The sequence below is a fragment of the Bos indicus x Bos taurus genome, chromosome 11, assembly GCF_003369695.1.
Source record: "Bos indicus x Bos taurus breed Angus x Brahman F1 hybrid chromosome 11, Bos_hybrid_MaternalHap_v2.0, whole genome shotgun sequence".
NCBI lineage: Eukaryota > Metazoa > Chordata > Mammalia > Artiodactyla > Bovidae > Bos > Bos indicus x Bos taurus.
Genome location: NC_040086.1, coordinates 60189254 through 60202257, shown reverse-complemented (window position 1 = coordinate 60202257; position 13004 = coordinate 60189254). Strand labels below are relative to the sequence as shown.

Sequence of the window (13004 nt, the reverse complement as noted above, 5' to 3'; positions counted from 1 at the left end):
TCAAGAACTGATTATCTCCTCCAATGAGAATGCATGAGAATACTGGCTGACACACAAAAATTAACTCAAAATGGATCATATACTAAAATGTAAAACCTAAAACTATAAAACTCCTTGAAAAAAATAAAATAGACTATCTTTGAGAACTTTTCAACATGAAAACTGCTCTTAAATGCAACACCAAAGTACAACCTATAAAGAAACAAATTCATAAGCTGATCTTTATCAAAATCAAATACTTGTTGCAGTTCAAAACAAATTAAATGACAAGCCACAGACTGGGAGAAAATATTTGCCGGTTATATTTCTGGTAACAAACGTATCCAGAATATATATATTTTTAAGTTGTTATAACTCACTAATAACAAAAATGACTGAATTTTAAAATGGGCAGAAGATTTAAATAGACATGTCACTTCTGTGTACCTTTTGGGGGGATGTCTCTTGAAGCTATGCCTAACCCATAAAAAGGCTTATGGTTTGCATCACATTTTGAATTAGCTTACTTTCTGAAGCTGAGTTAGAGTCCCAGGCTTCTTTTTTCTAAGGTAAACCTTAGGATGGATTTCTGACGTTGGTTTTCAGGTCTCTCTGCTGCTTTGAAGGCGCTATGCTTACTCAGGCTGTGAGTTCTTGGATTTCTGTTTGAAGCCTCTCTGTTCTCACTACTTGGTCCTGCTCCTATCATGGGAACTTTAAGTCAACTAACATCATCCTTCTCCAACCCCTGCTGACCATATGCTCTGCCACTACACCACTAACTCTAACTCTCTGCTTTCTCCCTTGTTGGTATGCCTTTACAAGAATAATTTAGAACTTCCAAAGGTTCTTTAGAAAAACTTAAAGATTTCCTAAGCTGGCTTCTCCAAGGCTTTGCCCACTGCGTGTGAGCCCCTCAATTCCCTAGAGTCATTGGATCTTCAGCCCCCTGCCCACTCCCTCTAAGGACTCAGAACTCACAAAAGCAACCACTTGGATAAAAAGGTTAATTGTTAGTCCACATTCTCCACAAGATTATATATCAGGACAAAAGAAAACCTTAAAACTCTTCCAAAATAAAGGTAAAAAGCTGTATCCCTTATACTGAGCAGGTAACAACTTCTCCCATTTACCAGACACACTATTCAATAAAAACACAAGGTGGGACAAAGATGAGAATGCTTACATATAAATGAGTGCATTCTGTATTACTGTATTTATGTCTGATGCATAGCTAAAATTTTAGGATGAAAGTCATAAAGCTCTCTACATTCCTGTCTGTCTAAAAATATGATATGCATATGTACTATTTTCCTATCTCCATATTACTAAATTAACAAAGAAGCTCTATTCTAATTGACTTAGGGAAAGGAAGTGCTTATATAAACTACAATAAGTCCCCTACATACAAACCCTCAAGTTGCAAACTCCCAAAGATGTGAACATGTATTCGTAGGTTGAATCATATAAGTAGCTCACTTTTCCGGTGTACACTGTCACATGCATGCATCCTCTAAAAGTAGCTGTGCTTTTGTGTACTTTAATAAACAGTACTACACAGAATACAGTAGTTCAGTTCAGTTCAGTTGCTCAGTTGTGTCCGACTCTTTGCGACACCATGAAGCACAGCACGCCAGGCCTCCCTGTCCATCACCAATTCCCAGAGTTTACCCAAACTCATGTCCATTGAGTGGGTGATGCCAACCAACCATCTCATCCTCTATCGTCCCCTTCTCCTCCCACCTTAAATCCTTCCCAGCCAACAGGGTCGTTTCCAATGAGTCAGTTCTTCGCATCAGGTGACAAAAGTACTGGAGTTTCAGCTTCAACATCAGTCCTTCTGATGAACACCCAGGACTGATTCCCTTTAGGATGGACTGGTTGGACTTCCTTGCAGTCCAAGGGATTCTCAAGAGTCTTCTCCAACACCACAGTTCAAAAGCACCAATTTCTCAGTGCTCAGCTTTCTTTATGGTCTAACTCTCACATCCACACATGACTTCTGGAAAAACCATAGCCTTGATTAGATGGACCTTTGTTGGCAAAGTAATGTCTCTGTTTTTTAATATGATGTCTAGATTGGTCATAACTTTCCTTCCAAGGAGTAAGCATCTTTTAATTTCATGGCTGCAGTCACCATCTGCAGTGATTTTGGAGCCCAAAAAAATAAAGCCTGACATTGTTTCCACTGTTTCTCCATCTATTTCCCTTGAAGTGATGGGACCAGATGCCATGATCTTAGTTTTCTGAATGTTGAGCTTTAAGCCAACTTTTTCACTCTCCTCTTTCACTTTCATCAAGAAGCTCTAGTTCTTCTTCACTTTCTGCCATAAGGGTGGTGTCATCTGCATATCTGAGGTTATTGATATTTCTCCCGGCAATCTTGATTCTAGCTTGTGCTTCACCCAGAACAGCGTTTCTCATGATGTACTCTGCATATAAGTTTAATAAGCAGGGTGACAATACACAGCCTTGACGTACTCCTTTTCCTGTTAGGAACCAGTCTGTTGTTCCATGTCCAGCTCTAACTGTTGCTTCTTGACCTGCATACAGGTTTCTCAAGAGGCAGGTCAGGTGGTCTGGTATTACAATCTCTTTCAGAATTTTCCACAGTTTGTTGTGCTCCACACAGTCAAAGGCTTTGGCATAGTCAATAAAGAAGAAATAGATGTTTTTCTGGAACTCTCTTGCTTTCTCGATGATCCAGCGGATATTGACAATTTGATCTCTGGTTCCTCTGCCTTTTCAAAATCCATTTTGAACATCTAGAAGTTCATGGTTTACGTATTGTTGAAGCCTGGCTTGGAGAATTTTAAGCATTACTTTACAAGCGTGTGAGACTTGACATCATTGACAACTAAAACCTGACTGCCCAGATCCTTCTTGAGACTCTAGGTAATCCTGTTCCAAAGACTACAAGCTGAAGCTGGACAATTTGCTTTAAACTTAAAACTACTTATAACTTCAAATTTGGGTCACTTGGGAAGGTCACCAAAAACATGATCTTTCATGCTCTGCTCTGGGAAGTAACTTGACATTGATGTCTCTACCATCTAAAGATACTTTGAGCCCAACACCTAAAAATCTGGACTGGATGCCCTCTGAACACAGAAAATGTGTTTAGAGTCTACTCCCACCAGGCAACTTTGGCCTTGGAGTACAAAACAAAGCAGGTCAAAGGTTAACAGACTTTTGCCAAGAGAAGGCACTTCATAGCAAACACCCTCTTCCAAAAACATGAGAGAAGACTCTACACGTGGACAATGCCAGAGGTCAATACTAAATCAGACTGACTATATTCTTTGCAGCCAAAGATGGACAAGCTCTTTACAGTCAGCAAAAACAAGACGGCAGCAGACTGTGGCTCAGATCATGAACTCCTTACTGCCAAATTCAGACTTAAATGAAGAAAGTAGGGGAAACCACTAGACCATTCAGGTATGACCTAAATCAAATCCCTTGATATTATACAGTGGAAGTGACAAATAGATTCAGGGGATTAGATCTGATAGACAGAGTGCCTGAAGAACTATGGATGGAGGTTCATGACACTGTACAGGAGGGAGTGATCAAGACCATCCCCCAAAAAAGGAAATGCAAAGAAGGAAAATGGTTGTCTGAGGAGGCCTTATAAATAGCTGAGAAAAGAAGAGAAGCTAAAGGCAAAGGAGAAAAAAAAAAAGATATACCCTTTTGAATGCAGAGTTCCAAAAAATAGCAAGGAGCAGTAAGAAAGCCTTCCTCCATTATCAATGCAAAGAAATAGAGGAAAACAATAGAATGGGAAAGACTAGAGATCTCTTCAAGAAAATCAGAGATACCAAAGGAAATTTTCATGCAAAAGATAGGCAAAATAAAGGAAAGAAATGGTATGGACCTAACACAAGCAGAAGATATTAAGAAGAGGTGGCAAGAATACACAGAAGAACTATACAAAAAAGATCTTCATGACCCAGGTAACCACAATGGTGTGATCACTCTCCTAGAGCAAACACCCTGGAATGCAAAGTCAAGTGGCCCTTAGGAAGCATCACTATGAACAAAGCTAGTGGAGGTGATGGAATTCCAGATGACCTATTTCAAATCCTAAAAGACACTGTGAAAGTTCTGCACTCAATATGCCAGCAAATTGGGAAAACTCAGCAGTGGCCACAGGACTGGAAAAGGTCAGTTTGCATTACAATCCCTAAGAAAGGCAATGCCAAAGAATGCTCAATCTACTGTACATTTGCACTCATCTCACACACTAGCAAAGTAATGCTCAAAATTCTCCAAGCCAGGCTTCAACAGTATGTGAACTGTCAACTTTCAGATGTTTAAGCTGGATTTAGAAAAGGCAGAAGAACCAGAGATCAAATTGTCAACATCCTTTGGATCATCGAAAAAGCAAGAGAGTTCCAGAAAAATATCTACTTCTGCTTTACTGACTACGCCAAAGCCTTTGACTGTGTGTATCACAAATAACTGTGGAAAATTCTTCAAGAGGTGGGAATTAGAGACCACCTGATCTGCCTCCTCGGAAACCTGGATGCAGGTCAAGACCCAACAGTTAGAAGTGGACATGGAACAAAAGACTGGTTCCAAATCAGGAAAGGATTTCGTCAAGGCTATATATTGTCACCCTGCTTATTTTACTTATACGCAGAGTACATCATGCTGATGCCAGGTTGGATGAAGCACAAGCTGGAATCAAGATTGTGGGAAGAAATATCAATAACCTCAGATATACAGATGACACCAGCCTTATGGCAGAAAGTGAAGAAGAACTAAAGAGCCTCTTGATGAAAGTGAAAGAGGAGAGTGAAAAAGTTGGCTTAAAGCTCAACATTCAGAAAACTAAGATCAACCCAACCATCATCACCCTTGTTAAGTTTGGTATATAAACCTTTTAACGCTAGCTATTAAATACTCCCTCACGTACACCAGGCAAGCCTAAAGTAAGTTGGTCTTTTCTCCTCTTAATCTATTGCCACAATCTGTAGGCAACAACCACTGGAACCAAACTGTAAAAGTTTTCCTCTTAACAACATCAAGTAGTGAAACAAGAACAAAACAAACAAAAAAAATTTTAAAGCAATGATACAGAAAAGATACTTGTTTTAAATAATCTAGTTAATAATCCAGTTAATAAAAATAACCTCAATACTCTGAACATAATGAACACCTTAAGAGTAATATTTGGCTCTAGCGGGCTCTTCACTAATTCATAAAGTCTGATAAACCAGTGAATGTTGACCACCCTAGCCCTCTGTCTTCCATTATGTTTACTTCTCAATTTCGTATCTTTGGCCTTCTCCCTTAACTGAAAATTTCAATTCATGAACTTACAAAGCCTTTTTGGGAGAAAAGTAGATTTTATTTATGATTTTATTCCTTCACATTGATACTTTAGAATGGTACAAGGCTGAGGCAAGACTCATTTAGGGTGTGTGATATGGGCATCTCCTGATTCTGTCTTTAGAAAGTAGCAACCCCATGGTGACTTCAAGGGAGCTTTCCCAACTGTCCCACCTACTAATCAATATAACTTATTTTTCATTCTCTACTTTCCCTACATGTCACATGTACACACTCAACACATCTCAAGCCCAGTTTGTTTTTAAACGTAGCAGCTGATGGTTATACTGGACTTGGGTATTTTAGTATTTAGTATTTTAGCATTAAATGAAAGCTGCTTGTTCCCTTGTTTTTCTTTGCTCCTTAGACTTTGTGCCAATCTCTGCAAAGTCTATGCTGAACTTAGGACTGAAAAGAGGGAGCAGAGAACATAAAGCCAATAGGTTTTGTATTTGCCTGTCTGATTTGTTCTCCCTGCATGGAACATAGCTGTCTGTTTTACTATTGAAAGGTCTATAAAACATGGGTGGTATCTGAATCTCTTGGCAACTCAGACAACTGAAATAACAACAAGGAAATGCCAGGAATGCAAGTACTGTTTTATAGAAATCCACTTGTGGCCTTCATATACATTTTATCCAAAGAACTTTACAGATGTAGACATTACTGTCAGAGAAGAATTAAACATGTCAGCAGAGAAAGAAGGAAAGATTTGTAGCCAATGTGAAAAAGAAGACAAGACCTCCAAAGTTAGTCTCTGGAAGGTTGCCTTGAGTTACTATACATACAATACAATAGACAAAAGAAGATTTCAAATCATAAATAGAGAAAGGTGCTTTCTGATTTATTTAGTCGCTAAGAGAGGGCATCAGAGGGCAGACAGACTGAAACCACAATCACAGACAACTAACCAATCTAATGACATGGACCACAGCCTTGTTTAACTCAGTGAAACTAAGCCATGCCGTGTGGGGCCACCCAAGATGGACAGGTCATGGTGGAAAGTTCTGACAACAAAATGTGGTCCTGGAGAAGGAAATGGCAAACCACTTCAGTATTCTTGCCTTGAGAACCCCATGAACAGTATGAAAAGGCAAAAAGATAGGGCACTGAAAGATAAACTCCCCAGGTCGGTAGGTGCCCAATATGCTACTGGAGATCAGTGGAGAAATAACTCCAGAGAGAATGAAGGAATGGAGTTAAAGCAAAATCAACACTCAGTTGTGGATGGGACTGGTGATAGAAGCAAGGTCTGATGCTGTAAAGAGCAATATTGCCAAGGAACCTGGAATGTGGGTCCATGAATCAAGGCAAACTGGAAGTGGTCAAATGAGATGGCAAGAGTGAACGTCGACATTCTAGGAATCAGCAAACTAAAATGGACTAGAGTGGGTGACTTCAGATGACCATTGTATCTACTACTGTGGGCAGGAATCCCTTAGAAGAAATGGAGTAGCCATCATAGTCAACAGAAGAGTCTGAAATGCAGTACTTGGATGCAGTATCAAAAATGACAGAATGATCTCTGTTAGTTTCTAAGGCAAACCATTCAATATCATGGTAATCCAAGTTTATGCCCTGACCAGTAATGCTGAAGAAGCTGAACGGTTCTATGAAGACCTACAAGACCTTCTAGAAAGAACACCCAAAAAAGATGTCCTTTTCATTATAGGGGACTGAAATGCAAAAGTAGGAAGTCAAGAAACACCTGGAGTAACAGGCAAATTTGGCCTTGGAGTACAGAATGAAGCAGAACAAAGGCTAATAGAGTTCTGCCAAGAGAACGCACCGGTCATAGCAACACCCTCTTCCAACAAAACAAGAGAAGACTCTACATATGGACAACACCAGATGGCCAACACTGAAATCAGATTGATTATATTCTTTGCAGCCAAAGACGTAGAAACTATACAGTCAGCAAAAACAAGACTGGGAGCTGACTGTGGCTCAGATCATGAACCCCTTATTGCCAAATTCAGACTTAAATAGAATAAAGTGGGGAAAACCACTAGACGATTCAGGTATGACCTAAATCAAATCCCTATGACTATACAGTGGAAGAGAGAAATAGATTTAAGGGACTAGATCTGATATACAGAGTGACTGATGAACTATTAACAGAGGTTCATGACATTATACAGGAGACAGGAATTAAGACCATCCCCAAGAAAAAGAAATGCAAAAAAGCAAAATGGCTATCTGAGGAGTCCTTACAAATAGCTGTGAAAAGAGAAGCAAAAAGCAAAGGAGAAAAGGAAAGATATAAGCTTCTGAGTGCAGAGTTCCAAAGACTAGCAAGCAAAGATAAGAAAGCATTCCTCAGCGATCAATGCAAAGAAATAGAGGAAAACAACAGAATGGGAAAGACTAGGGATCTCTTCAAGAAAATCAGAGATACCAAAGGAAATTTTCACGCAGACATAGGCACAATAAAGGACAGAAATGGTATATACCCAACAGAAGCAGAAGATATTAAGAAGAGGTGGCAAGAATACATAGAAGAACTGTACAAAAAAGATCTTCATGACCCAGATAATCACGATGGTGTGATCACTCACACTCACCTAGAGCCAGACATCCTGGAATGTGAAGTCCAGTGGGCCTTAGGAAGCATCATTACGGACAAAGCTAGTGGAGGTGATGGAATTCCAGTTGACCTGTTTCAAATCCTAAAAGATGATGCTGTGAAAGTGCTGCACTCAATATGTCAGCAAATTTAGAAAACTCATCAGGACTGGAAAAGGTCAGTTTTCATTCCAATCCCAAAGAAAGGCAATGCTGAAGAATGCTCAAACTACCACACAATTGCACTCATCTCACACGCTAGTAAAGTTATGCTCAAAATTCTCCAAGCCAGGCTTCAGCAATACGTGAACCGTGAACTTTCAGATGTTCAAGCTGGTTTTAGAAAAGGCAGAGGAACCAGAGATCAAATTGCCAACATCCGCTGGACCATCAAAAAAGGAAGAGAGTTCCAGAAAAACATCTATTTCTGCTTTACTGACTATGCCAAACTTTGACTGTGTGGATCACAATAAAATGTGGAAAATTCTGAAAGAGATAGGAATACCAGACCACCTGACCTGCCTCTTAAGAAAACTGTATGCAGGTCAGGAAGCAACAGTTAGAGCTGGACATGGAACAACAGACTGGTTCCAAATAGGAAAAGGAGTACGTACGTCAAGGCTGTATATTGTCACCCTGCATATTTTACTTATATGCAGAGTACATCATGAGAAACGCTGGGCTGGAAGAAGCATAAGCTGGAATCAAGACTGCAGGGAGAAATATCAATAACCTCAGATATGCAGATGACACCACCCTTATGGCAGAAACTGAAGAGGAACTAAAGAGCCTCTTGATGAAAGTGAAAGAGGAAAGTGAAAAAGTTGGCTTAAAGCTCAACATTCAGAAAACTAAGATTATGGCATCCGGTCCCATCATTTCATGGGAAATAGATGGGGAAACAGTGGAAACAGTGGCTGACTACTTTTTTGGGCTCCAAAATCACTGCAGATGATGACTGCAGCCATGAAATTAAAAGACGTTTACTCCGTGGAAGGAAAGTTATGACCAACCTAGACAGCATATTAAAAAGCAGAGACATTACTTTGTCAACAAAGATCTGTTTAGTCAAGGCTATGTTTTTTCCAGTGGTCATGTATGGATGTGAGAGTTGGACTATGACGAAAGCTGAGCACTGAAGAATTGATGCTTTTGAAATGTGGTGTTGGAGAAGACTCTTGAGAATCCCTTGGACTGCAAGGAGATCCAACCAGTCCATCCTAAAGGAGATCAGTCCTGAATATTCATTGGAAGGACTGATGTTGAAGCTGAAACTCCAATACTTTGGCCACCTGATGCGAAGAGCTGACTCATTTGAAAAGATCCTGATGCTGGGAAAGATTGAGGGCAGGAGAAGAAGGGTACAACAGAGGATGAGATGGTTGGATGGCATCACCGACTCGATGGACATGGGTTTGGGTGGACTCAGGGAGTTGGTGATGGACAGGGAGGCCTGGCGTGCTGAGGTTCATGGGGTTGCAAAGAGTTGGACATGACCGAGTGACTGAACTGAACTGAAAGAGGACTGTCTTGGGAGTTGGCTGGCTTGCTCTACTATGGATAACTCCTATTTTTCTTGAACTCCAAGAGTAGTCACCTAGAATTTTAAAACATGTAGTCATGCTTATATAGATAAGGTGGTACCCCTGCAAAATATAATAGATGACAAGTTCTTTTTTCTAAAACCGAAAATTTTAGTTAGCTCTTTAGGATATTGAAAAAAGATACCAAAAAAACCCCAGCTGCATATGACTCAGCTTCTTAGAAGACTGTCATCATTGTGTCTAAAAGTTAATTCCACTGCAGATGGACACAGCTGTCAGAAAGAAATAACTAAAATCTAACTTTATAATGAGGAAAGTTTTACTTGTACATTACTTATGCAAATGTTTATGTTTTACTTAAAAAAAAAATCTAACTCTACAACTGGTTTCTTCTTTTCACAGTCAGGACCTTTGTAATTTACTCTGTATCCACTGGATCTAAATACAAATTCCTGAAGTAAATGACTTTCTGAAGGATTAAAGAGAATTAACACTTGACCACATGGGAGGATTTTAATATAACAAGAGCAATAATTATTAAATACAAATCATATGCCAAGCACTATTTAGGAGTTTTATATACAGTATCACATATATTATACTACTAGTTCTAGCTGAATTAGAAATTATTTTTCTTATTCTGTATATGAATAAATAAACAGAGGTTCAAAAAGATTAAATAACTCACCCAACGTTACTCAAACAGTAAACTGTAATACTGGGAATTCTAACTAAGGTCTTTCTGCCTCCTAAGTCCTGTTTGTTTCAACAGTAATAAACTGTCTCCTAAAACACACACACTCACTAAAATGGTCCAAATATCATTTTAAGTAACCAGCAGAATGATTTCTTCTAAGTAGGAAAGTGGGAGTTGCTGACATTTCTTTGTACTTACTGTTTCCCAAACATCCCACCATCTTTCACATCTGAATGCTGTGGCTCAAGATGTTTCCTCTGGTTGCGATAACCCTCAATAACCCCCATCTTTTCTCCAACTCCTTTAGAACACAGCTCCAGAAACTAATGGTTTCCTCCTCTTTATCTACACAGAACATGTTTATATCTGTTATGAGTGATTAAAACTACAGATTAAGGAGTCAAAATAACCTGTGTTCAGTACTCTTTCCCCTTTACTAAGTAAGATCTTAGGCAAGTTATTTATCTACTCTAAGCCTCAATTTTGTAATTACATGGAGAGAAGATTATCTCCCCTGCTGGAGAGCTTCTGCTGTTCACTCACCAAGTCACGTCCAACTCTGTGCAACCCCAGGCTTTCCTATCCTTCACCGTCTCCTGGAGTTTGCTCAAATTCATGTTCACTGAGTTGGTGATGCATCTAACCATCTCATTCTCTGTCATCCATTTCTCTTCCTGCCATCAATCTTTCCCAGCATCACACTTGCTGGATTGTAGTGAGGATTAAATGAGGAACTCAGAACAATTTTTTTTTAATTTTATTTTATTTTTAAACTTTACATAATTGTATTAGTTTTGCCAAATATCAAAATGAATCCGCCACAGGTATACATGTGTTCCCCATCCTGAACCCTCCTCCCTCCTCCCTCCCTAATTTTTTTTTTTTAATCGAGTAACATTTTATTTCCTGGGATAAAAATTCAAAAGGATGAATTATCAGAAGTCTTCCTCCTACATCATTAAAATGCTTTTTGAAGAAAGTTACAAGAATTGTTTAAGGCGCACAGAAAAAAGTTAGACTTGCCTTTCTTCCAGAGCATTGCCTGCCTTAGACACGAAGCACCAACACTACATCTCAGAAAAAAGATCACACTTTTCCAGGCTATCAGATTCTAGCCCAGTTAAATGCCTTTGAGTTACTTAACAACTCTCCATAAGTGGTACACTACTGATAGATATGTAAATTATGTACTGTCAAATAGTAATTTGACATCCCCCCTCCTTCCTACAGGAGTGGGGAAAAACCTAGTTTTGTCCAATCTCAATTTACAATTTATACCATTCCTTTACAACACAAAAATTTGTGCTGTTTTGACTTTTTCTTTTTTTTGCCACACAATATGTGGGATCTCAGTTCCCCGACCAGGGATGGAACTGGTGCCCTCTGAAGTGGAAGCCTGGAGGCTTAACCACTGGACCGCCAGGGAAGTCCCTTGATTTGTCCTTTGTATGGATTAGATATCCCTGGTTGCCTCACATAATATGAGTAAAGTGAATTCTGTAATGTGTGTGCTTATTTTTGTATCTGTAGGAGGGTAACAAGTTGACTTTTTTGGAAAGTTACATTTTTATCAACATCATTATCCCAACTCCCAATCTTGATCTTTTCTGAACTCCATACTCCTTATATTCAAGCCACTAGAATCTTCACTTAAATGTCCCAATAAATGGTTTCCTTTACTTGGAAAACGTGTTCCTCCTTAGTCTCCAAGATGACATATAATGATCCTGTCTCTCTTGACTTTTTGAAGAGTCTACAGTGGCTATTTTGCAAGATAGCTATTACTCATTAGAGATGGTTTATGGTTTGGGAGCACAAATATTATCTATGAAGCAGAGATGTCAATTTGTCTATTGATGATGCTGAGTGTGATCATCTGATTAAGGTGATATCCATTAATGACTCTCAATGCTTCTGTTGCTGGGCATTTTCATCCACCAAAGCTACCTAGCACCTATTTATCCACCTTTGACTTTATTTATTCCAAATTTTTTCTAGCCTCTCCAGACTCCAAATCCTCCTTCCTACCCCTCAATCTCTGCAGAGAATTGATGTCCTACTTTATTACTAAAATCCCAAAACAACTCCCTCAACCTCATCTCCACTAGTTATTTTCCTTCCAGACTTAACATCCAAATGTAGTGTGTAGTCTATGATCAGATCCTGGTTTGAATAAACCAGCAAGACATTTCTAGGGGCAATCACGGGAACACTATACATTAAGGAATTATTGTTAATTGTACTGGTTGTATAATCATATTGTGTTATGCAGTTTAGAGACACACTGAAGTTAAAGTGAAATATCATGGCATATATTTTATTTTTTTAATATAAATTTATTTATTTTAATTGGAGGCTAATTACTTTACAATATTGTAGTGGTTTTGCCATACATTGACATTGATCCGCCATGGGTATACACTTGTTCCCCATCCTGAACGCCCTCCCACCTCCTTCTCCATCCCATCCCTCTGGGTCATCCCAGTGCACCAGCCCCTAGCACCCTGTCTCATGCATCGAACCTGGACTGGCGATTCGTTTCACATATGAAAATGTACATGTTTCAGTGCCATTCTCCCAAATCATCCCACCCTCTCCCACTCCCACAGAGTCCAAAAACTGTTCTATACATCTGTGTCTCTTTTGCTGTCTTGCATATAGGGTTACCATTACCTCTTTCTAGATTTCATATATATGCGTTAGTATACTGTATTGGTGTTCTTTCTTTCTGACTTACTTCACTCTGTATAATAGGCTCCAGTTTCATCCACCTCATTAGAACTGATTCAAATGTATTCTTTTTAATGGCTGAGTGTGCTGGAGTAGCTGTAAAGAGATACCTCACGCCCAAGGTAAGAGAAACCCAAGTAAGATGGTAGGTG

At 39.2% G+C, this 13004-nt stretch overlaps 1 protein-coding gene across 4 annotated transcripts in view; it reads right to left on the bottom strand.

Annotated features, from left to right (window-relative positions):
* COMMD1 (copper metabolism domain containing 1) overlaps positions 1-13004 on the bottom strand; it is a 170773-nt gene that overhangs the window by 124962 nt on the left and 32807 nt on the right. The gene's annotated exons all lie outside the window — the stretch shown is intronic.